Here is a 27,791-nt window from a genome sequence, read left to right as displayed (position 1 = left end):
TATCACAAGACTAGGTATTCTTTCTGAAATCCGCCTAAATCACCCGTCATCTTGATATCTGTACAGTGATTTACAGGCGGGGTTTCAGAATTTAGCCTAAATCACCTATCATCTTGATATTATTACAGTGGTTTGTAGTTGGGATACTTACTACTTGGGTAACCACTGTCCACACTATATATACATATCTGAGTGTTTGTTTGTCAGTCCTTTGGCCTCTATTTATTTTTAACCTATCTATTAAAAGTTATATTTTAGAATCAGATCTGTGAAAGCCATTTGTTGATCTGTACGACCGATTGCTTTTTATACAGTTTTTTGTAAGGCAAGACAGGCAAAATAAACTATTGTTACCAGGTTTTTGTATTTTTGTTCATGACTTGCAGGTTAAATAATGTATTATTTTTTCGCTTGGGTCAGTATGGCAATACCAAATGTGCTGTTATTTTTTTGCATGTGGGAGGTTTTCATTTTTTTTTAAATCTTTTACTATTTTTTCACTTCTTTTTAACCTTTTTACTTTTGTCCCACTGGGGGACTTGAATTTCAGCACTTTTTACCTTTCTTATAATACACTGCTATACTTCAGTATAACAGTGTATTATAAAGCCTATGAAGTTCAGCCTCATTGGCCATTGTAGCTGGCAGATCCAGAGGCCATATGCAAGCTTCTAAGTGCCATAGCAACCCATCAGGATCTGGCAATCACATTGGGAGGTTCTGATAGATGACAGAGGGAGCCTCCTCCCTGTGTCAGCCATTTACATGCCACAGTCGCATTGACCGCGACATGTAAAGAGTTAAACAGCAGGATTCACAGGTTTCTCCAGTTGCTACTGTTAGAGCAAGTGCCAGGCTGTCAGCTGACAGCCAAGCACTCGATCCAGCAGCACAGGAGACTTGTGCCAGGCTTCTGATTGCAGTGCCATTTCTAGGGCTTATGTTGGATAACACTTGATTCCAGCAGATAAATGCTTGATACTTTGGTGCAGGGAAGCTATGGCTGATTTCTGGGAATGATTTCGTACCTTAAGCCATTGACATGTCTGGCAACAAATGAAACTCCTAAGAAATCTTAAGCTCTACATGAAGCATTGCAGGTCCATTTGGCTTTGGAAATATATTTTTCCAGACAGTAACTTGTCTCGAGGAATTAGGAGGCTTAAACCTTTAAAAAAACAGCCTGCCATTCCTGGCACTCTTCCCTTCAATTGTGTCACCTGACTTGGACCACAGCATTAGCAACATAGAATGATTCATGCCGTCGTTCCACCCGTGGTCAGAAGAATAAATTTGACCCTTGCACCTCCAGCTATGTAGCATCTAAGGAAAGTCTGGGATGTTGTCCAGTGCTCTATGACCACAAAATCCTCTGCAGACTGGATGACAAGCTACTGAGTTTCCACATCTGTTCATCAGGTCATGGAGAACGGAAAGGATTTCCGGAATGTTCCACCTACTCTTAGTCGGAAATCAAGGATGAGTATTGCTCTGCTATGATACGACATATTTACAGTGGATTAATAATTGAACATGTCACGTCGGTGGCTATGGATGAAGGCTCTTCCTACATCTGCCGGCCACAGTCCCCAACCTTCTTTAGCTATCAGGCATGGCAGACACCACACATCTGCTATGTTGGGGCACATGCCACTGCTAGACATAGCGTGCATTGTTGTAATCTGACTTACTTTTGGTTTGACCCATGCCTGATTTACCCAGCTTTCCTGCCTACTCCTGTCCTGGCCTTAGCTTGTACTTTGACCAGGAAATATCTCTTTTCTGTCTGACCTGATCTTTGCCTGTCTCATCGTTATGCCAAAAATGTCTCTGTCCTTATATCATTTTTATATATCATCGACTTCTTCTATTCGTATTTTTCTGATACTGTATTATTATTGTGCTCTTGACCTGTCCATGTCAGCTGCTGCTGAACCGATACTACTCTTGGGAAAAGAATTGGGGGGCTATTGCAGCAAAGACCAGATCTCAATTGGAAGGCTTAAATAGTGAAAAACAATGCATCCTAGATGCTGCCCTCAGGAGTAGCCCAAAGCCAAATTGGTCAGTGTTACATTGGGTCTGCACCCACTGTACTGATAGAACGTCACTGCTTTGTAGATGGGCATTATTTACAGGCTTTTTTCCCTGTCTATTGGAGGAGCGTGTTGGACTAGTAGAGCATCTGAGGGCACCTCTGGTAATGTGAGGCCTAGCTCCTTCTGGGTCACCATAGTCTTACTGTCTGCATAAGTGGGTTATGATGCTAGCAAGACGTCATGGCTTGGTTCCAGCCAAACCAGCTCCATAGAAGGTTTTGTCTTGAAGTAGCCACATGGTGTGACGCTCTTATGGAGGCTTTTAGGTAATGTAACAAACAATACGGATATTTTGCTGAGAACACGTCAACTTTAGTAAATGCTAACCAAACAAAAAGCAATAAGCTTAAAGGGGTTGTCCCGCGGCAGCAAGTGGGTCTATACACTTCTGTATGGCCATAATAATCCACTTTGTAATGTACATTGTGCATTAATTATGAGCCATACAGAAGTTATAAAAAGTTTTTCACTTACCTGCTCCGTTGCTGGCGTCCTCGTCTCCATGGAGCCCACCTAATTTTCGCCGTCTAAAATGGTCGAATGGCCAAATTAGACGCGCTTGCGCAGTCCGGGTCTTCTGCTTTCTTCAATGGGGCTCCGTGTAGCTCCGTGTAGCTCCGCCCCGTCACGTGCCGATTCCAGCCAATCAGGAGGCTGGAATCGGCAATGGACCGCACAGAAGAGCTGCGGTCCACGGAGGAAGAGGATCCCGGCGGCCATCTTCAGCCGGTAAGTATAGAAGTCACCGGAGCGCGGGGATTAAGGTAAGCGCTGAGCGTTTTTTTTTTTTTTACGTCCCTGCATCGGGGTTGTCTCGCGCCGAATGGGGGGGGGGGGGGGGGGTTGAAAAAAAAAAAAAAAACGTTTCGGCACGGGACAACCCCTTTAAGAAGCACTTTCCTGAATTTATGGACAGCCATTACAGGGCTAATCAGTGTGAGTCTCTATACCTTTAAACCAGGTCTAGGCAACAGTCTATAACAAAACTCTGACTCCCTTGCACGGAGTTATTGATAAAGCTTACTAGGTTCATTCTGCAGCACTCAGCAAGGGCAGGTAGTTTCAGTTGAAGAGCGATGCATGTGGCAGGCTCCAAGTCTTTACTTTTGTAGTCAAGGTTCCTCAGCCACATTTCAAGCTTGTAGGGCAAATTTTCCAGCCAGTCAGCAGCTCTGCAAGAGATCCTCCTAAATGCGTTTTTACAACCCAACGTAGTCCTTGCTCTGCCCACCACCCTGCTTCCGGTTAAGGATTTCCTGTTCATTAGTGGAGCCAGCCACTACTGTAGCCCTCGCCCTCTTAAAGGGGTTGTCCCGCGGCAGCAAGTGGGTCTATACACTTCTGTATGGCCATAATAATGCACTTTGTAATATACATTGTGCATTAATTATGAGCCATACAGAAGTTATCAAAAGTTTTATACTTACCTGCTCCGTTGCTGGCGTCCTCGTCTCCATGGTGCCGACTAATTTTCGGCCTCCGATGGCCAAATTAGCCGCGCTTGCGCAGTCCGGGTCTTCTGCCGTCTTCAATGGGGCCGCTTGTGCAGAATGCCGGCTCCGTGTAGCTCCGCCCCGTCACGTGCCGATTCCAGCCAATCAGGAGGCTGGAATCGGCAATGGACCGCACAGAAGAGCTGCGGTCCACGGAGGTAGAAGATCCTGGCGGCCATCTTCACCGGGTAAGTAAGAAGTCACCGGAGCGCGGGGATTAAGGTAAGCGCTGTGCGGTGTTCTTTTTTAACCCCTGCATCGGGGTTGTCTCGCGCCGAACGGGGGGGGGGGGGTTAAAAAAAAAAAAAAAACATTTCGGCGCGGGACAACCCCTTTAAATAGGCAACTTGCATGGGACACAAATGCATCCAACATACCACCCTTACAGCTTACACCTTTCAAAGTTAGTTTTTTGGCCCAATTTTAAAGACCCTTTTACATACTTTACATAGACTCTGCATATCTAGGTGTAATACAATCTGCTAGTAAAGACCTGATGTTGGAATAGTACGACCTTCATCTTCTACAGTTTTTCCTCCTAAAAGGCTTCTCGAAGGATACTTGTTCTCCCATTGGAGATCCAGCTAGTAGGGAGTTGAGTATTGCCTTAAAGACTCTCTAATGTTTGGATCAGCAAGGAGAATTAGTACCCTGTGAGTGGCAGAACATATGGCATCTCATACAGCCAGCAACATCTCTAAAGATGGTTTTCTCTTGTTTGACTAATTCCTAAGTCATGTTGAAAGGGGCTTTAAGGCCTCTTTCACACGGATGACAGCGATATTGTCACAAGAAAATCACAGTGATATCGCATCAGTGTTCTGTGCGATATCGCTGTGTTTTCTCAGGGCGATAACGTGATTTTGTGTTGCTACAAAGTCGCACGTGGTGGTGCGAGGGGGAGGGGCTTGAAATATAGGCCCTCCCCCGAAAATAAGCCCTATCTGCATAAGATAAATTTTTAAAACACAATACAACAGCCGCTGTCAGGTCTGACGCACTCCTCCTTGCAGGTCTCCAGCACTTGTTTGAAGTCTTTTGTCAACGCTTCCTGGATTGGAGGTTCAAAATCTCTGCCTCCAGGAAGCGCTGGCTGTGACTGGTTCTCGAGTACCGCAGCTCAGCCAGTCAGAGCCAGTGCTCGATGAACCAATCACAGCCATTCAATGCTGTTCTGTAGTCTCTCTCACCTTCCCTGAGGACAGTCTGGACACCTGTATTTCCTATCTGCATCTTATGCGGACCCCCTCTCCCTTCCCTTTTGACAGGTGCGGCCTCTAGATGTTTGATCTCATGTATGGTCAGATGGGTGATGCTTGGCACTGTTCCCTGTTATGTCAGCATGATGGCTGACTCTCTTTCCCCTTGGTGTGAGGACACTTGGACTAGCAATGGTTTGTTATCTGTATGCATGTGAGTTCTGGGTGGTGTTCCTGTTCTGTGTGGTATGCATTACCTTGTGTGTAGGTGTGAACAGCGACGTGTTCTGAATGTCTATGCAGGTGGTCGGACATGAGGTATGAACAGTCATGTTCTGTGTTCTTATTAGGACACCTTCTTGCTTCCGTACTGAGGTGCGGTGCTTTAGTGTGCCCAGCAGACATAACATAAAGACCAGCCTTACCTTTTACTGCAGACACCTGTGTGGTATGTACCTGTGTTTTTCCCTCTGCTACTTGACACGTATGTGTCCTGCACTAGGCCCATATGGATAAGTCCTAAACAACGTTGTGTCTGTAGGGAGGGTTGCCATCTTTTCCCCTTTGGGCTTGTGCACTTTTCTTTGCAGGCTACTGTGACTAAAGCCTGTTGCGCAAGGTGCAGTTTTCCTGCTTAGAGGTGCACCATAAGTTACCCCCTCCTGATTGTATTCATCTGTTTGGTGCATGGCCCATAGGATAAGTCCTGTATTATACGTGTCTGTTAGAGGAGGGACTAATTTATTTATTTTTCATGCCCTAAGGGTCCAGAGGCCACTTATTTTAAAGGGGAGGAACTCTTAGGTTGTGCGGCTGGGACCTGTTGTTCTACAGGTTTCCATGTGCACACCTCAACAGGTGAGGGATAATTGAGCTAGCTGAGTGTGGAGTTTCTCCAGCCAGTCAATCTCTCTGGTCTGCTGCACATAAATACCAGCTTCTCTGATTAGAGGATTCTGGTCGTTTTACTCTGTTTTACTCATTCTGTGTTATTACCACTCAGAGCTGGGTGTTATGCATGCTGGTCTGTATTGTCTCTCTCTCCTTCCCTGAAGACAGTCTGGACACCTGTTGTCCTCATCTGCATGTTATGCGGAGTAGTGTGAATTATGGAATTATGTAGTGTGAATGGGGCTTAAGGCTTTTATCTGCAGAACACTGCTGTTGCAGGTGATGTATCATGATGCAGATTCAGGATACAATGCAGCAGAAGGAGTTAAAAAATATGCAATATTTATTTTTAGAATGGCATCATGCAAATGGATAATAATAATAATAATAATTATAATATGTAAGCAGTTCAGCTTTTAGCACAGGTTTGCCTACTGACACCTATGCTGACTAAAATAAATAAATCTTGTTATTTGTATAGCGCCAACTTATTCCGCAACGCTTTCAGGTAATTTATTTATTAGCCCCCACCAAGCTGGGTACTCATGTTACCGACCTCAGAAGGATAGAAAGCTGAGTCAAACTTGAGACGGCTACCTGAACCAGCATAGCCTCCATTCATTTCAATAGGGCTTCTCAGACGAGCGTTTTAGCATTGCAGCGCGTTTTTGATGCCCTGCATTGCCCATTGGAATGAATTGTGTGCATTGGAGGATGTTTAGATACCATTCTTAACTTATGTTTTTTCTTAGGCTGTGAGTGAGCCCACTCCGTTACCCCACACATAAAAGTTCTCAGGATGCCTTATTGTTGGCATGACACGGGACTCATGGTAGTGCTCAGCTTCTCTTCCCCGGACAATAATTCTTCCAGATGTCCCAAACAGTCTAAAGGTGGCTTCATCACAGATAATACTGTATGTGGATTGGACTGCAGAAGACTGGGGGAAAGTTATTATCTCTGATGAAGCCCCTTCAGACTGTTTGGGCCATCTGGTAGAATGATCCTTCAGAGAAGAGAAGGTGAGCGCTACCATTAGTCCTGTATCATGTCAACAGTAAGTCATCCTGAGAACATTCATGTGTGCATGCTTCTATATCTACTGGCTTTGCTTTTAATTACCAGTCATTGTTACAAGGCTTGTATAAAGAGTCTGGCTTTGGCTTGAAGAAATGCTGCCTTCCAATAGGTGGCACTGTGGAGGTATTATTCCATCTCCCTTATTTGCATATTACCCAGAGGAGCATGAATGGCCTTTTGAGTCTCCTCACTCACTTACTGTCTAGGTGCTCTCCCTAAGGAGAAAAGATAGCGTTTCAGACCCCAATGCCCGACCTCTCACTAGCAAAGCCAGACTCCTACCCTACACTGATGAAGGGCAAATACCCTGAAACAGCTGTCTGTGCATGGAGTCTGGCTTTGCTTTTAATTCCCAGTCATTGTTACAAGGCTGGTATAAAGAGTCTAACATTGGCTTGAAGGAATGCTGCCTTCCAATAGGTGGCACTGTGGAGGTATTATTCGATCTCCCTTATTTGCATATTACCCAGAGGCCATGAATGGCCTTTTGAGTCTCCTCACTCACCGTCTAGGTGCTCTCCCTAAGGAGAAAAGATAGTGTTTCAGACCCCCATCCCAGACCTCTCACTAGCAAAGCCAGACTCCTACCCTACACTGATGAAGGGCAAATACCCTAAAACAGCTGTATGTACATGGAGTCTGGCTTTTCTTTTAATGCCCAGTTATTGTTACAAGGCTTGTATAAAGAGTCTAACATTGACTTGAAGGAATGCTGCCTTCCAATAGGTGGCACTGTGGAGTTTTTTTTCCATCTCCCTTATTTATTTCTATATGTACATCTTACACTAACGATGGTAATCGGAGGATTTAAAGCCTCTTACTGTAGTCTTGTTTCCCTCGTGATCTGGCACAGATAGACACCATTTTCAAACGCTTCCTTGAATTACCTTGTTATTGTAAAATATAATCTAATTTCTGGAAATACCAACTGTGTTTTTTACTTAATGCCCGGGATCTACTGAACCGTACAGTGTGTAAACAGCAATAACTGTGTGTGTGAACGGATTTGATCCAAGGGTTACCAGCAATAACTAAAAAGGAGGGGGATTTATGTAGTCCAAAAGCAATATGATGTTGAAGGGTTGGAGATGAGAGTGAGCAGAACTGACCAAGGGCTTCCAGTAAAAACAGCAATATCAAAGGAAACGTCGCCACCGAAAGAGCCGGATTCCTGCCCAGTGCAAGGAAACTTAAATATGTTGACCTAGCTATTAGCGCTGTTTGGTTTAACCCTTCGTGCCTTGGAAAAGTATCCGAAATATGTAAAATATCGGCTTACCACTTTCTGTCTGGAGGTCCACCGTGGGCATTGATCTGGCTTGGGCTGCTAAAACTACCCATCCACTAGAAAGGATTCGGATACATTGAAGTCCCAACTTTAGGGGGGTGGGGGGTCTGTGTTACTAGTCAATTAATGACCAGAGTATTAACCAATAGGAAAAATATAAAAAGTTTCTATGTGTTTGGAGGAGGAATTATGTATTTCTTTTACTCCAATTTATTGAGATTCGATGCCGGTTGGAAACATGTTTTTTTGAGTTCTGCATTGCCAAGGCGCTAAAGGCAAACAAAAACTCCCAGCTGCCATATTTAATCTTCAAAAGGCTGTTTTACATGCGGGATAATTGGAGGCGCCGTGTTTGCGGGTCGTAATATTGGTCAAGATTATACAAGCAAGTTCAACAGTCAGTAGTCATAAAACACAAGTCTACGTGTCACCTAAAGCAGAGTTGGCAACCGCTCCGTAGATGATCCAGATGACTCAGTGATTCTAAGTTATACATGAGCACCTCAAAAGTTGTGATGCTGCCAAAAAAAAGGGTTGCCTACAATGAGAATCAATGTGAACGTACACTGAAGGACACTTTATTAGAGACCCCCATCTAGTAGCGTGTTGGACCTCCTTTGGTCTTCAGAACCTCAGCAATTCATCGTGGTGTAGATTTCACTACATGATGAAATCGTTCTGCAGGAATATCGGCCCCTGCGGACAGGAAGCTTCTTGTATTTGCCGCAGGTTAGATGAAGGTGCTGATAGAAATCTGGATTCATCTGACCAGAAGAAAGTTTTCCATTGCTCAGCGATACAATTGCTGCACTCTTTTGCCCACTAAAGGCGTTTTTGTCTTTTTTCTTAGGCTGGCTTCACACGGCCGTGACGGACTCCGCCGCGGAATTCCACGGTGGAGCCTGTCACGGCCACCCCCCCCAGAGACCCAATACTTACCTCCGGATCCGGCGCCCTATGTCCCTCATGACACTTCGGCGCGCACGCGCAATAGAGTTCGTGACGCGCCAGCCGTGTCAAATGACATGCCCATAGCGTCACATGACGCGTCTGGCGATAGGCGGGGAAGCGGTTTCACGCTATCTTCCGCTGTGCAACTTGGAAGTTGTCAGGTCTTCTGGTAATGCTTGCACTGCATCCTGCATTATTCTTTCCATCAAATCTGACCGGACCGCCTCCAATGCAGATGGGAAAGCAGCCTGATATACATATCATATTCATCATTATAGCTGAGGAGAAGGAGACAGTAGCATCCTCAGGAGGGTAAATGTACAGCGGTATGGTAATGTCCAAGGTATTTTATTGGCATTAGGTCACCAAATTCTAAATCCTCCCTCTCATTCAACCCTAGATTCTGAAGTAGTGGTCCAAAGGTTATGGCTGCCGGCTGTGGCCATTGGTCCCTCTCATTTCTTATAGAGCATGCAGGGTCATCCCGCCTCTTGAATAACCAGCATGTGCACCCAGCTTTTCCATCCCCAACCAATCCTATAGCATCCTGAATTAGTTAACGCTTCCTTCTCTATTGGAGGGTGCCTGGAAAATAGGTTTCATTAGGTTATGTGAAGGTGCTGTTGATTTCTGATTTTGACTCATACCACTACACCAAACTTTCCCAACTTCTGCTTGTCCTAACCGTAGCTTGTTCCTTGACTATGTTTTTCCTGATTACTGCCTGCTCTGCCCCTCTGACTGTCTCTGCTTATTATTTTGATTAGATCTTTGCTTGTCCTTCCAATGTCTTGCTACGATGCTGCAGCATTCGAGGAGCTGGCTGACAGCCGAGAAGATGGCGGGGTAGATAACGGCCTTGTCACGAGACTCTACCATCTCCTCCTCTGGGGGTTGCTTGGGACCCGTCCACATTACTGACAGGAGGAGATCACAGGGAATGTAACCGGAGGTTACCTGTAGTCTTCTTGTCACACGTGACGCCAGCGTTCCATCCTCTGTGGCGAACTCCAGCATCTTAAATAAAATAGTCCACACACAGGGAAAACATTCTAGACAAACCGGGAACGGTCGGTAGTGTCAGTTTACTTCAACTTTAGTACAATCCATCTTGTAACAGCAAACCGGCTCAAATACAATATTCGGAGGGTGGTGTGACAGGGAGCCACTCTCAGGCTAATCCAGACATCGACAGTCTCAGTTATCTGTACGATCCTGCTCATGGCAACTCTCTCTCCAACTCTCTACCGGTCATCACTCACTCCTCTGGTGTTCTTCTCTCTCACTCTCAGTGAACACAGAGGCATCGGCACATCCTGGGTGAAGCAGTCCACCACCACGCTGAAGGATACCTCTTGGCTTTTTCCATTCTGGACCACACAGATCAGAAAGTGTCTGTGTGGCTCACTCGCTGACTTCTTCTTGCTAACCAACTTGCAGACTGGAAAGTTCTCCCTCTAGCATCCTCACCAACATATATATCACAAGGTCACATGACATACAACATGATACATTTCTCAGACATAATGCAAACGTTAACCCATTTAGTGCTGCAGAGGTACAATACACATACATACAACATAGAAGACACTGACAATACCATTGCACAAGACAAACATTATGGAGGGTCTCTGCTAACTCTCGGACACTACAATGCCTCTAAACCTTTTCGAGTCAGCTGCCACTGCACGGAGACTCAAACCAGCCTAAGGGCAACATCTGTATGGAGTTTTTATCTCCTCTTTGTGTTTATTATTCTTCTCCTTTTACTTTCATTGACTTCAATGAGAACCGGGACCCAGTTGTCCTGACTACTGATTATTTTTGGAAAATCAGTCCCGACCTGTAGCGTGGCACATCAACAAGTCTACTGCTTAATTAGTTGTTTCCCTTGCGTTATGCATACTTAGTATGTGAATTAAGGCCAGCCTCACTTATAGTTCCATTGTATGAGATCCGCCTATGCTACCAACTCAGGAGTCAGGAGTGTCACTTTACCGCACTGCTCTTGGTTCTTTGATCATCTCCCTCCTACCACGTTGTGGTTATAACATGGCTACTGTCTCCCGCTTTACAGCAAGTAACCTCCAGTTTCTCTGCGCAGCATCTTCTGTGCTCTCTGTTGTGGCTCTTCTCTTACTCTCATAGGCAGCAGCTCTCTTGTAGACTATTGCACTTCAACTTGGTCAGCTCAAGCAGCACCTGCAGCTTATTACAACACACCCTGCGCTTCCTCATGGCACATCAGAAAATTGTCCTTTCCATAGCTAGGCCTCCAGCCAGCAGAACGTTCCCAATGAGCAAATTTTGGCAAATATGGTGATTTTGGTGCAATTTTATGGAGGATCTTAATGTCTATCACCATAACAAAAGTTTAAACATTTGTGATTACTCATTACACTTGAGACCATATCCCTAAAAAAGGGTTAAAGGGTGAAAACCAGGGGACCCGTAGTTGCTCAGTGGCACAGTGGGCCCACGTTGCTGAGTGACACCAAGCTTTTCGTGGTAGCAGGACTTTGAGAAGATTGACCCCATATGACCAAAAACTTACTTTTTTATTGTTGTCAAGTTTTACTTTAATTTCATAATTTTTAAAATATATTTCAACACTTTATAGTAAACTAATGAGGCCATCTGACATCGGCAGTGCAGCAGTGTACACATGGCTAACTTTACGGAAAAAGGAGAACTTCCTGCCACAGAAAGGGCACATTTAGTGGAGCTCTGAAATCTACAAATTAAATAGGTCTGCCGAGTGGAAGAAGCGTCTGCAAATGAGACAAGTGTGCTGGGAATATAATTTATTGTTCTGTGAGATTAGATCTGCAGGGAATTTCCATTTAGATGCTCCTGACATGTCTCCTCCGCAAGGCCCCACTGAGGATAATATTCATAAACTGCTTTCAAGGCCTTATTCAGGTAGACTATTTTCAGGCTGTGTGCTGTATATGTAATCTACTGACAGCACACAGACCCATTACAGCCAATTAGGCATTTCACATGGGCAGTTTTTGACATGAACCGATAGTCAGTGTGACAATATCAATACATGTCGTATTCTCACCCATTTTCATAGATGCAAGAGGACATGTGATATGTGGGGCTTCAGTAACAGGTGTTTTTTTAATTCAATTTCGTGCCATGGCTTTCTGAATAAGACTCTATAGTAATCATTGTCAGGGCGAGAGAGGGAGGACCCAGACCAATCCCACCTCTGTCGCCGATTGGTCACAGATCGACTTATCCGAGCGCTCTCGCCGGTACCAATTTGGCACCGCAGAGCCTCAATCAATCACTCTAGCGGGATTGCAAGTGCGGAGTCGTTAGAATATAGGTGGATTTGTACCCAGCTTTCCCAGGCTCCTGCATGCATGCAGAATGAAAGCTCAAACCACCCCCTGAAATGGTCTAATGTCTCCAACACTCTACAATACCCACATATCCCTGCTACCACCTCCAGTTTGTATATCACTGGTAAGCTGGAACCCGGATTATGAATTGGGAACACAATTTTCAAAGTTATGGTTCATTTTAAAATGGACAAGGCTTGACTATTAAATTGCAGATTTATTCTAAAAAAGACAAGCAATGCTAAATATCTATATGTATACAAAAAAAATACAGAAAAGGATGTTACAATAGAGATAAGGCTTACAGGCATACACAACAGACAGTATTTTAAAATAAAGCAAGGAGAAAATAAAGAAAGATACCAGATTTTCGCCCAAGGCTCTGTTTGTCCGGAAGCAAATGGGAAAGCCTTACACAGTAGCGTATCTCCAAAGTCTGATGACAGGGTCTCTATGAGCCCCTGGTTCTTAAAGGTTTTTTCCAGAACACACCTCCCTCCACCCTCTTTGAGGTCATTCAGGGATTGGTGGGGATCTAGGCGTAGTTCCTGGAAGAACCTTAATTCCCCATTGTGGCCATATCTCCGCAAGAGATCCTCCAATTGGGAATATATGCCTGGCATATTTATGGTCATGACTTTATCTCTTCAGTGATATCACGCATGACACATAAATTATAACCAGGTATATGGATACTCCATTTGGGGGTGTTCTGGGGCCTGTGCCTCAATGTGTGTAGATGCATTTTAATCGACTGGCCCGTCTGATTCCAAAAATATAATTCATAGCGGGCTAGGATCTTCATTTGACCAATAACCCTTATTAAGAGATTTTCCCTTAATAAAAATCTTTGGAGCCAGGGAGTTCATGGGAACCATCTGAGGTGTCACACCTGCCTGACAGGGGGTAATTAACATCCTCCTGTCACTGCCTTAACTTTATGGCCAGCCGAACAAAGCACTTCCTAAACCACATGGTCACCAGAGGCCTGGCAGTTGTGAGGGAGAGGGGAGACAAGGGGGGAGATATCAGTTCAACTTTCCTAGGGTCCTCAATGGCAGCTGGTTGATACTGCATCAATCCTTATACCACAATCATTATAGTTATATACTGCACACTGATTGGCCACTTTATTAGTGACCCCCATCTAGTAGTGCATTGAACTTGCTTTGGGACTCAGAATCGCAGCAATTCGCCTTTCTGTAGATTCCACTAGGCAAGGAAATCGTTCTGCCAGAATATTTGCCTCTGTGGACAGGAAGCTTCTTGTACATAGAGGCCTGGACATGTAATTACCAGTTGACAAGAAGGGGTCATCTATTCATGCTGCTTGCACCAATCTCTGACCTTCCCATCAGCATGGTGCAACAGATACTGTGATATAGAGATATTGATAAAATGTCCCCCAACTATCCATAGCAACTTGCCGCCCAGGATACCAGGAAAGTTGAGTTGACTTCATCTATAATTCTTTCCCCCTCCCTTGTATCTGCCCAAGTCTTTTGTTGTACAAGAGGCCAGGAAATCTTTTGTTCCACTGGCAATAAAACTAGCTAGTCACAGGGCGATGCTCATTGACCCCTGCCAATGAGGATTGACGCCTCTGTTCTTTCCCACAGGCCAGCTGACTCTGGGGCAGATTAATGGGAGAATCTTTAAATAAAGGATATTTGGTCATGTTTAGGTCCTAGCCCGATATGGAATATTTTCAGAATCAGGCGGCCCAGCTGAATAAAACGCACTCACACGCGTTTCAGTACAGGCTCCGGATAACCCTCAAGCTGCATATCCCCGTTCCTGGTTAAAATTTCCAGGACATGTTTGATATCAATGAATATATAAAATCATGACCAGAAATAAGACGGGCATATATTCCCGATCGGAGGACCTCATGCGGAGATATGACTGAAATCGGGAATTCTGATTTTTAGAGCTCGTACGAATCCAACCCACCTCTCTCCAAATGACCTCAGAGGGGGAGGGGAGAAGGTGTGTTCTGGGGAACCCTTTATAACTCGGGACTCAACGAACTCTTATTGTCAGACTTTTGAAGATACGCCCAGCGCAAGGACCTTCCCATTGTTTCCAGGAACTCCACCAATCAGAACCTTGGGCTGGAAATCCCAAATCTGGTATCTTTCATTTATTTTTCTCCCTGTTTAATTTTACTGTCTTGTATGTATACCTGTATACCCCTATACTCCCATGTAACAACCTTTATTATATATCCCTTGTATATGTATATATATATATATATATATATATATATGTGTTACCGTGCAGGGCGGCGCAGGGTCCCCCGGTCAGCGTGCGCCGCTCCGGCTTTGGCTCCGGGGGGCGGCCGGTGGTCCAGGATTTATCCGCTCGTATGGCAGCCCAGGAGCAGCGGGGGTTTCGCAGGGCCCGGACGCCTCGATCAGTCCGGACCCCAAGAGCCCACTCCCCCACTACTGCACAAGAGAGGTGGAGGAGTGCGGCTGACACCCTACGGGCAGACACGCCCACGCCGCCGCCCACCGGCCACCCCCCGTCACCGGGTGAGCCCTGACGTCAGAGCTCCAGGATCCCGGAGCCGAAGCCGGAGCGGCGCGCGCTGACCGGGGGACCCCGCGCCGCCCTGCACGGTAACAATATGCTGTTGTTTTTGTTAGCCATTTAGTCGTTCATGAGCCTCGTCGACCCTAAAGGTGAGCTCCCTCCATGTTTTTTGGTTTTGCTCCTTTCAGTTGTGTGATATCCATGCCAGTATCAGCTCTGACAGTATCGGCCATCATGTCCTTTGGCAGCCAGCTCTTCTTTTGCCACTGATCTATCCAAGCATTATAGATTTTTGTAGCGACTCTCCTCGCATTATTACATGGCCAAAATACGTGACCCTAAACTGGATCATCTTGCCCTCCAGTGATATATCCGGTCCTATACAATTCAGGACTTCTCTGTATATGTATGTGTGTGTGTATATGTGTGTATATATATATATATATATATATATATATATATATATATATATATATATATACACACACACATATATCTGCACTGCTAGTTTTTTTCTAGAGTAAATCTACAATTTATTAGTCAGCCCTTGTCCATTTTAAAACAAACCATACAATTTGTGCCCATAATTCATACGTCTGGGTTACAGTTTACCTGTAACAAGCTGGTGGTGGCAGCGTGTATGTGCGCGGCATTGTAGAGTGCTGGAGTGCATTGGAACGGATCAGGTGGGGATTTGAGCTTTCGCTTTGCATGCATGCAGAAGCCCAGGAAATCTGGGTACAAATCAGCCTGTATTCAGCCTGTATAAGACTCCAAGCTTGCAATCCTGCTAGGAGAATCAATTGAGGCTCGTCTGCAACAAATTGGTAGCAGCGAGGCACTCAGAATAGTCGATCTGTGGCAAATCGGTGATAGAGGTGGGATCGGCCGGGGTCGCCCCTCTCCCATCCTTGACAGATATAGATTCATCTGACCAGGTGATGTTCAGACAAGCATACGGCAGACATATTGAATGCGTAGTTAGACACCTCCCATAGAACGCCCTATTGTGCACACAAAGCATGCCGATGAGAATTAACCCATCGACATCCATGGCTTCTATTCTCTCTGCATTGCACTTGCATAGTTTAAGCATGCAAAAACGTGTGCAAATATGGTCGTCTGAAAATACCTTAAAGTCTATGGGATCATGTAAAAGCGCACCAAAAACACAGTTGCATCCGTATTCACTGCGTTGTTTGTGCATGCCGCCAGGAGACAGTGGAAATAGAATTGACATAAATTTGCGCATGTGAAAACTGCAGTGAAAACGGTTGCAGCACAAATGTAAAAATGCTATTTAGCCTAACAAGGTCCTGGTGTGTTTTTTTTTTCAAGGGATTGCACAGCATATTGCGCATGTTCTAGCGTTTTCTGTGCGCATTTGTGCACCTTCCACAGACTTCTATGGAGCCCTTGGTGTGCAAATCCGCAGGAAAATAGAGCAGCTCCTTTTTTTGTGCGCGAGAGAAATGTGTGTGCAAAAAAGGAAGTAAGACGTATTGAAGTCAATAGGCTCTATTTTCTGTATTTTGCACACGCAATTCTTGCATGCGCAAAAATGCAGCAAATACATCGGTCTGAAGGACCCCGAAGGAACGCTAAGTTATGCACGTTAATTGGACCATCAAGGTTGTAGTTGGTTGCAATTTAAGCATTCATTGCCTGTTCATCTGAATGATTCCTGACATCCTCCTCTGACCCCTTTTGTGACCAGTTGTTCACATCCAAAGGGTCCCCTTGTTCTGGATGTTTTTTCTCGATCACACCATTCTCAGTATGCTCTCCACACCGCTGCACAAGAAAACTCCGCAAAATTGGAGGGGTAGTCCTGGCCCTATGTTTATTAGGATTCAGGGCAAAAACACATGGACACATGCACTAGTATGCGCCGTAGTGGCGAGGGTATTGGCGCATGAACTGGTTTTCTTTCCAGACAATTTAAACTCTGCGCTAGTACGTACGAGTTTGAAAATAGAAGTAGGACGATAGGTCCGGCTCTATCTTTCTCACATGTAGTACTAATGCATGAGAATTAGAGATGAGCGAGCATACTTGGTAAGGTGATATACTCGAGAGAGCGTCACCTTTTTCGAGTGCCTGTTTGCTCATCCCTGAAGATTCGGGGGTGCCGCGGGGGTTGGGGGTGGCGCAAGGCAGCAAGTGGGAGAGGAGAGGAGAGTGAGAGAGATCCCACCCTCTCTCTCTCCCTCCCGATCCCCTCTGCAACCCCCCGCTTACCCCCGCGGACCCCCGATATCGCCTTACCGAGTATGCTCGCTCATCTCTAATGAGAATCCCAATACTAGAAACAAAACCATTGAAATCGGTGGTTTCGTTTCATCCCGGTATGATTTTCATGGCCACATAATGGGAATAAAACACGCCTGTGTGAAGAAGTCCTTAAGATGGAATTGTTCTTTCTCCTGGTTGGGGTCAGAGGGGTCACTTTGCCATTTTTTAATTAGTAACCTACATTGTTGGATATGTATTGAATGTAATCATATTACCTCTTACAAGACGAAAGTTGTGAGAGAGAAACCAGGATCTTCACCGTTAAACATTACGTAACTCATAGAAGAGCAGGCGGTGTAGACAGAGGAAACGCTACGTACGTCTTCCGAGGAAACCAAGACAAGGTGCTCAGTGTATGAGGCTGGCTGCACATAGAGGACAGTCCTTCACAAGTAGGTAGAATCCTTACATTAGGTGAGGACAGGCGACGAGGCAGACAAGACTCCATTGAGTTACCCTCCATCATCATGTAAATGAAGTTGGATGCTTCCTTTCTGCATTCATGTGGACTCGACTCATAGAATGAAATAGCATGCTAAAGAGAATCTGTGGTCCAGGCAGATCCCTTTAAATTAACACATCTATCATCAACGTTGTCCACTGAACGGTCCTCAAGCTTCCATTTTGAAAAAGTGATAAGAATTCATAGGACCCCATAGCAAGGTCAGGCATGGGGCTAGCCTTAGTAATGTGCAACCTGTGCAATCATTAATGGTGCATCACCTGTCCTTATTGAAAGGGCACCATCGGCCCTGGTGGCTTGGGCATCTAGAGCATTGCACCACTGATAACACGCTTCATGCATGAAACTGTGGAGCATGAGCTGCAAACGTCCTTGATTGGATCGTGATATTTGAGCAACTGTCTGGCAGTGTTACGATCCATTTGGATTTCCATTTACAGCTTGTATCCAGGGTCTCCCTCAAAAAGGGTTGCAATTGTCCCAGTAAAATGACGGACACCATGAAAAAACCCCTAAAAAAATCACTGTATAGTCAGTGGCTTCCACTGGGCACAACTGGAATCTGTCATTTGATGGATCTGCCGTAAGTGGGGAACATGGTTGATGCCAGAGATTGTCATCTCCGTACACACTCTTTGGTGCCCGGCTCTTTAATGATTCACCTATCATTCGTCCTTCAGTTTATGCAGGCATAAAAATCAAAGGACGATAGGCGGTTGTTCATCTGTGAACGACGACCTGTTTACTGTGAATCATAGGTGTACCGTCAGGGGACGCTATTGCGACCGGGCCCCTGCACTGACGGGGCCCAGAGGCCGCCCTCTGCCATATACAGATGCACATTACCGGCTCGTCACACTGTTGGCCGCACCGCAGTGATCAAACAGCCAGCAGTGCGATCAGCCTGAAAGGAAGACAAGAGGAGGAAGGAGGCAGCTACATGGCCCACTGGGAGGGAAGCACAGTGATGATGTCATCATCATGCTGCTCCTGCCTCCCGCTGTACAGCGGCTCCTCCTTGTCCTGCTGCTATCATATGGAGAAGTGGTCTGGGCCCCGGGGTGTATGTGTGTCTGTATATATGTCTGTGTGAGTGTGTGTATATGTGTGTGTTTGTGCCTATCCATCATCTATCAATCTATTTATGTATCTATCTCATATCTATCTATCTATCTATCTCATATCTATCTATCTATCTATCTATCTATCTATCTATCTATCTCATATCTATCTCATATCTATCTATCTATCTATCTATCTCATATCTATCTATCTATCTATCTATCTATCTATCTATCTATCTATCTATCTATCTATCTATCTATCTATCTATCTATCTATCTATCTCATATCTATCTATCTATCTCATATCTATCTGTCTATCTATCCCATATCTCTATCGCTCTCATATCTCTTACTTTCATATCTATTTACCTCTCTTTCTCATATATATCTAGCTCTCTCTCTCTCGTATCTATCTGTATCTCTCTCTCATATATCATGTCTCTCTCTCTCTCTCTTACCTCTATCTATCTATCTCTATCTCTCTCATTTCTCTCTCTCATATCTATCTGTATCTCTCTCTCATATATCATGTCTCTCTCTCTCTTACATCTATCTATCTCTCTCATTTCTCTCTCACTCTCATATCTGTCTCATATCTATCCTTCATATTAATTAAAAAACGCATTAAAAACACATGCGGTTTTTCATAATGAATGAAGTTTAAAAAAAATGTATGTGGTCTTTGAATATCGCATGCAGTTTTTTAAAAGGGTTTTTCTATATTGAAGTTCAAAAGTACAACAAAAAACATTAACACACCCTAAAGCCATTCTCACACCTGCGTTCAGAAAGCACAGCTCGAAATTGTGGAAATGTTTACCGCAATTTCGAGCAATAGTTTTGAACTCATGGTACAGAGCTTTTTAATGTACCCCATCATTGTGATGGGTGAGGAGGTGCGTTAAAAAACTTGAAAATGTAAAAATAGAACAGACAGCTCTTGAAAATCACAGTGTTAGAAATACTGCGTTCGAGATCAGGTCTGAGTAGCTTCATTAAAATCATGGGAGCGTTGTACCATGGTTAGCACTCGGGATGCTGCGCTAATAACGGTACAATGCGGTGTGTGTGTGTGAGAGTGGCCTAAGGGGCTACAAACAAATTTTCATGTAGTGCTGGAGTCATGCTTGGAAAGATTAAACCCAGGAACTAGATCATGCATGGAAATTTGTTTTGCAGCCGTATGCAGCACCATTTAGGTATAGGTATGGGTATGGGATGGAGGGGGGGGGGGCAAGCTGAACTTTTGTACCTGGGCCACTGTGCCTTTAGATACACCCCTGCTATGAATTAACAGGTAACTAGAAGAGATCTCTGGCCGCTTCACCTCCAGTCACTGAGCGATCATCACTACTGTGTAAAAGCACAAGAATGATTATCACTGGGCCAAATCATCTTGCCTAAAAGAACCCTTAGGGTGGCTTCATATGGCTGTATGCACAATGGCGCACACCTAAGTGCAACGTATTTGCACTGTGGATGAGTTTTTTTTGTGCACGTGTCAGCATTTTTTTTTACTGTAGATGTGTTCTTTTTCCAGCGAATTGCAAAGCATATTGTGCATCTCCTTGCAAATTTGCTTGCACACCTCCCATAGACTTCTGTGGGGACCATTGCTGTGCAAACAAGCACAAAATTAGATCATGCTGCAGTTTTTTTTTTACGCGCTGCAAGGCTTGACAAAGGCCGCTGTTGGCCGAAACAGAGATTTTTTTTTAACATGAGATGAATAAAGTTCTGTTAACTTCAGAGACTTCCCATTTATGCTGCCACTATTCTTCAGCACTTTTTGTGGACTTTGCCTGACATCATGGGTTCAGATCTCTAGTGGCTCTGCACACGGGCCAGCTCTCCGGACTGGATTTGTGCTGGCCTCAGCCTTTTGTTTCTGGTGTCTATGAGGAGAGTGAGAAGGGAGCGCTTGTGGACTGTCCTGGGGTTTTAGCGAGGGGTAGCGGGGAGAGTAATTATAGCCTCCATATAACACACAGGCTGTTTTGTGGTGAATCCTGAGGTTTGCTCATATAAACCCGTCTACTAATAATGAGCCATTGATGCTGCAGCAAAAAGGATTTATTGAAGCAGCATGCAAGGAAAGGGTTAAACACTCGTAAGCTGTGAATGTGGCCCATATGGTAAAATCAGCAGCTGTAACGCCATATGCCTGACTGCATCTCATACACCCTTCTGGTGCCAGGAACCTGCAACCCAACACAGCGCAAAGGGAGGCAACAGAGAAATGAGTTTCATGTCTGCTAATAGTACATGTGAGGGTCTGTCTATCTCATATCTATTTATCTATCTATCTATCTATCTATCTATCTATCTCCTATCTATCTATCTATCTATCTATCTCATATCTATCTATCTATCTCATATCTATCTATTTATCTATCTATCTCCTATCTATCTATCTATCTATCTATCTATCTATCTATCTATCTATCTAACAATCTATCTCCTATCTATCTTTATCTATCTATATCTATCTATCTATCTATCTCATATCTTACTATCTATCTATCTATCTATCTATCTATCTATCTATCTATCTATCTATCTATCTCCTATCTATCTATCTATCTATCTATCTCCTATCTATCTATCTATCTATCTATCTCATATCTATCTATCTCATATCTATCTCTCTATCTATCTATCTATCTATCTATCTATCTATCTATCTATTTCATAGAATGGTATAGTTGGAAGGGACCTCCAGGGTCATCGGGTCCAACCCCCTGCTCAGTACAGGATGCATATCTATCTATCTATCTATCTATCTATCTATCTATCTATCTATCTATCTATCTATCTATCTATCTATCCCATATCTATCTATCTTTCTGTCTATCTATCCTTCTGTCTATCTCATATCTATCTATCTATCCATCCTTCTGTCTATCTCATATCTATCTATCTATCCTTCTGTCTATCTCATATCTATCTATCTATCTCATATCTATCTATCTATCTATCTATCTCATATCTATCTATCTCATATCTATCTATCTATCTATCTATCTATCTATCTATCTATCTATCTATCCTTCTGTCTATCTCATACCTATCTATCTATCCTTCTGTCTATCTCATATCTATCTATCTATCTATCTCATATCTATCTATCTCATATCTATCTATCTATCCTTCTGTCTATCCTTCTGTCTATCCTTCTGTCTATCTCATATCTATCAATGCTATTGTATACTTTATATACTAGATGGCCATTTTAATAGAGACTTCCATCTAGTAACACGCTGGACTTCCTTTGGTCTTTAAAACTGCTGCGGTTCATTGTGGTGTAGACTCCACTAGGTGGCGAACTCACTCTGCAGGAATATCGGCCCCTGCGGACAGGAAGCTTCTTGTAGTTGGTGCAGATTTGATGGAGGTGCTGACATGTTCTGACCAGCTGCCAGGAAGGGATCATCAATTCATGCTGCATGAAATCTGGATCCATCTGACCAGGTGATATTTTTCCACTACTCAGTGATTGAAATGTTTGTGCCCTTTTGCTCATTGGAGTCTCGGTTTTCTGTTTCTCTTAGACGGAATGGCACTGGAACTGATCACCTGCTGTTTTAGCCCATCAAACTACTAACAACCACTTGTCAGTGAGTATGTGAGTGCTGCTTATGCTCCACTCCTGGTGACCTTATAGCTCCGCCCCCTGGTGACAATATCAAAGGTCCTACAACATATATAAAACACAGAGCCTGACTGACAGAAGAACAACAAAGTTAGGGCTCTTGAAAGGGAAGGACAAAAATAACAAAATGAGAATACAACTAAGCCATTATTATCTCAGAAGACACAACTCAGCAGTCCTGACAGAATACACTGACCTACCGCCACCACAGAGATCCGGAGGGCTGAAGGACCTGCGGTGATGTCACTGCTGTGGGAGGAGCCATTCTACAGAATGTAGAAATTACTATATGTGGGTTCTTCTCATGCTCTGCCCTCTGTGTGACATCATCGCAGGTTTTATATGATATATAAAACACAGCAGAGGAAAACAAATGCAGAAGAACTAAAGTAAATAATTCATCTTTTTTTTTTTAATTCACATCCGATAATTTCTGCATTGAGGTTTTGCCATCTTAGTTGGTAATTTACATACCCCGAAAAGTTACACCAACAAAACTGTTGCATGTAGGAAAGGGACTTGTTATTTGTATAGCACCAACGCAGGGGCATAACTAAAGACTCAGGGGCCAGGGTGCAAAGGTTCAGCTGGGGCTTCCCCCCCTCCATCTGCACTTATACCCAGAAGAGTAACTTGAAGATTCGGGGAGCCCCAATGCAAAATCTATAACAGGGTTCCCCAACTATAATGCTTTATTCATACTACTAGGCTCCCTATATGGAGAAGAGAGGCCTTATGGACCTCTAAGGGTCCTGGGCCCGGGTGCAACCGCATCCCCTGCATCCTCTATAGCTACGCCTATGCAGCATCATATTCTACAGCGCTTTCAGGTAATTTTTATTTATTACCCCCACCAAGCTGGGTACTCATTTTACTGACCTCGGAGGGATGGGTCAACCTTGAGCTGACTACCTGTAGCTGTAGGATGTTTTATTAGAATATTAAGCAAATGGGTAAATGTTTGTGAAGAAGCAAAGTGAATCTGGAAAGTCTGTGCTGGAAATATGAGAGCTCTAAGTAAGTGTTTTTCATGTAAGGCTTTTGCTGTACGGCCTGGAGAATGAAGTGCCAGCGAGAAGCCTAGAACAGCCAAGCTATGTGTGGTCTGCATGGGCTTCCTGCCTTCAATGAGTGAGGACAACTGACATGTCATTGTATGGGTGTGTCACTGTCCTCATTCTCGCCATCATCATTAACCCTACTGTGTTTGGCCTTTGTGCGTTATAGCAATGCGGAGCAGTTCTTGAAAGAGTGTAGGATCAGTGCCAGCTTCAGGTTAGATGGCACCTTGTGCAGAATTTTTTTTTTGCACCCCCCTATGATAAGAAAAAGACCATATATTTTGCACTGATTGGCAGTCTGCCTGTTTTCTTCTTACACAGAAAGCAGCAGAACCACACCAGAACTGCTCAGTGAATACTTACCAGTACCAATCTCATAACATAGGTACAATACCAGAACCAAGCATACTATATAAATACAGTACAAAAAACAAGCCCAGTACCTGAATACAGTACCAGAAGCAAGCTCAGTAGGTAAATACAGCACCACAACCAAACTCATATCATAAATACTCTAACAGAACCAAATTCAGTACATGAATACAGCCCCAGAACCAATCTTATAACATAAATATAGCAGGAGAATCAAGCTTCTAACATAAATGCAAGCTAGAGCTAAGCTAATAACAAATGCAGCACTAGGCCCAACGTATAACATGTACAGCACCAGAACTAAGCTCATAAAATAAATACAACACCAGAATCAAGCTCAGTACATAAATGCAACACTAGAATCAAGTTCCTAACAAAATACAGCACCAGAACGAAGCTCAAAACAAATACAACACCAGCGCCAAGTTCATAACATAAATACAGCACCAAAGCTAAGCTCAGTGCATAGATATAATACCAGAACTTAGCTCCTTACATAAATGCAGTACTGTGTAAAGGTTGTAGGGAGGTGCAGAAAAAAGGCCGCAAAGTAAGAATTTTTTCCAAAAATAGAAGGGGTCTGATGACTCCAAAATGTATTCTTCAGCAGGACAACAACCCCAAACATACAGCCAATGTCCTTAAAAAGAAGAAGTCCTGGAAGTGATGATACGGCCCCCCAGACCCGCGGTCTCACATCATCCAGTCTCTCCGGAATTACATGAAGAGACAGAAGGATTTAGGCAAGCTTACGTTGACAGAAGTTCAGTGCAAAGTTCTCCAAGATGTCTGGGACAATATGTGGACGAGCTAACGATGATTTGTATGCCTGCATAAAACAAACATCGAATGAAAAGTGAAGGTCATTGGCTGCGTCTAAACTGAACTGAACACAATTCTGGGATGTACTAAGAGAAGCACAGAGTCTAGATCACATGAGGTAATTATCCCCTCTACTCTTCCTTAGTCAGACCTCATCTGGAATACTGTGTCCAGTTCTGGGCACCCCACTTTAAAAAAGACATAGACAAACTGGAGCAAGTTCAGAGAAGAGTTACCAAGATGGTGAGCGGTCTGCAAATCATGTCCTATGAGGAACAGTTAAAGGATCTGGGAATGTTTAGCTTGCAGAAGAGAAGGCTGAGGAGACTTAATAGCTGTCTACAAATATCTGAAGGGCTGCCACAGTGCAGAGGGATCAGCCCTATTCTCATCTGCACAAGGAAAGACTAGAAGCCATGGGATGAAACTGAAAGGGAGGAGACACAGATTAGATATTAGACAGCGAGGGGGATCAATGAGTGGAACAGGTTACCACAGGAGGTGGTGAGTTCTCCTTCAATGGAAGTGTTCAAACAAAGGCTGGAAAAATATCTGTCTAGGATGATTTAGTGAATCCTGCACTGAGCAGGGGGTTGGACCAGAGGACCCTGGAGGTCCCTTCCAACTCTACCATTCTAGGATTCTATGATTCTAATGTATGATCGGTCACTTTTGCTTGTTTGAGCAGTGTAAAAGGGCCTGAAGTGTACCTAGAAGAATTGCTGCTGTTTTGAAGGTAAATGACGGTCACACCAAATATTGCTATGACTTACGGTGCTTTCACAGCTGCACCCGAGGTTCCGCTTTCCTGTGGACGCCATGTTGGACACTGCCTCTCACAGATTTGCCCCCTTCCCCTTTTAAACATTTATTCAGGTGTCTCCATACCTTTAACCCACGCTGTAGAATAACCCCTCACTATAAAACCTGCAAATACAGTAATCTGCTATATATTTAATTTTCCTCCTAGGAGCCGGGATCTCGAACCGTTATGGGTTGTTACACAGAAACAATTAAGTATAAACTAATGAGGACTAAATGACTTAACTGTGTCCCTAGGAAGCAGCGAGCATTTATTACTTCTGCATTTGTAACGATAGAGATCTGAAGAGGCGGCATAAGAGCACCTTGCCACCGGTACCTTCATGTTCTGCTTAGCTTCTCTTCTAGCAGCTTTAACACCACTTAATCGTCACCTTGATCCGCGGGCATTAAAGGGGTAACATGGATTTATGATTCTTTCATTTCATCATGTGCGGATTGAAGAATTGTCTTAGTTCTCAGCATTCCTAAATTCTATTCTGTTATATTTACCTATCTACCTTAAATATGGAAAATCACCAATTGCTGGTGACCACAAATGATGTAAGTGTGGCACTCCACCAGTAGGGGTACCACCTGGCCAGTAATTAAGTTAAAAGGCCAGTGTCAGTATGTACTTCTAATTGGCCATATTGAGAGCACTTCTGTCTCTCTACCTCTCACTCAACCTACTGCTGTGACCCCTGACTTCTCCCCCCAGCATCTGTCATGCATATGGAATGTGCAGATCGCAGACTCTGGGAGGAGGTCATGGTTCACAGTCTCTGATTGTACCAGCGGTGGTCGAATGGGAGCTAAAGAGAAAGAGAGTTAATGAAATACTTGATAATGTGGGTGTTAGGTTGTGTGTCTGGGATCTGTGGTTCTACAGGTTTCCAGGAGCACAGCTTTGCAATTGAGGGTTAATTGAGCTGGCTGGGTGTTGTATTTCTCCAGCCAATCCCCTCTTGTTTGCTGCATATAAAGACCAGCATCTCTTGGTAGTAGATGCTGGTCATTTTAGTGCTTTACTGTTTTATTCGGTTGTACACCCACTCAGAGCTGGTGTTATGTATGCTTGTCTGAAGTGTCTCTCTCACCTTTCCTGAGGATGGTCTGGACACCTGTTGTACCTCGCCTTCTTGCGTTCTGGAGTGCATGCATTAAGTAGTGTGTGGCACAGGTGCACAGGTGCATACACCCACAGGTTTCTCCTTTTTCCCTCCAGACGTCTGATGTCCTATGTGTGTGTGGGTGTGTTTCAGGTGGGTGATACCTGACACTGTTCCCTATTATGTCAGCATGGTGGCTGACTCTCTTTCCCCTTGATGTGAGGACATTTGGACTAGCTATGGTTTGCTATCTGTATGCATGTGAGTTCTGGGTGAGCTTCCTGTTCTATGTGGTTTTCATAACCTTGTTTGATGGTGTGAACAGTGACTTGTTTTGTATGTCTGTGCAGGTGGCTGGACATGAGGTGTGAACTGTCATGTTCTGTGTTTAGTGCGCCGAGCGGACGTAACAGTGGGCTTGCTGGCTGGCCGGAGGTTCAGGATGGGGAGGGCACAAATCATTACTAGGGCCACTAGTGGAGGGACTATTACTATTTGGACCATTACTGGGGGCAGTACTAGTATTGGTATTAATACTGGGGTGACTACTTAGGGAACTGGTTCTATAGGGAACACTACTGGGGGCACTATTAGGGCCCCTACTTTCGGTACTGTTACTATTGGGGACACTACTGAGGCCACTACTTGGAGCATTGTTACTATTGGGAACACTGTTGGGGGCACTATTACTATTGAGGGTACAATTACTATTGGGAACGCCACTCAAGGCACCATTACTATGGGGGGGGGGCATTTTTCCTATTGAGGTCACTACTGAGGGCGCTGTTACTATTGGAGCCACTGAGGGGTGCACACCTACTAGTTGTGGCCACTAGAATAACAGAGGTAAAACATTTTTTGTGATAAGCCATGCCTCTAACCACGCCGTCCTAAACCACACAGCTTTTTACATTGCACAATATTTTTTTAGGACAAGGGTGGAAATCCTACCCAACGATATCTCCCGAAGACTAAGTATATTTTATTTAGTATATAACATATTATTATGTAAAAGAGGTGAATCTATTTGCAGGGCTTGGTTATTATGTAAGCCCTACAAACAATATAGAAGTGGCTGAAAGCTTTTGGGAACAGTCCGCCAATGACTTTGTCTCATGCTAATTTCTAGTGCGTGTGGAAGGAATCATAGAATGGTAGAGTTGGAAGGGACCTCCAGGGTCCTCTGGTCCAACCCCCGTGCTCAGTGCAGGATACTACTAAATCATCCCAGACAGATATTTGTCCAGCCTTTGTTT

This window comes from Eleutherodactylus coqui, chromosome 2 (genome assembly GCF_035609145.1).
Source record: "Eleutherodactylus coqui strain aEleCoq1 chromosome 2, aEleCoq1.hap1, whole genome shotgun sequence".
In the NCBI taxonomy this organism is placed as follows: Eukaryota; Metazoa; Chordata; class Amphibia; order Anura; family Eleutherodactylidae; genus Eleutherodactylus; species Eleutherodactylus coqui.
This window is presented reverse-complemented; position numbering follows the sequence as displayed.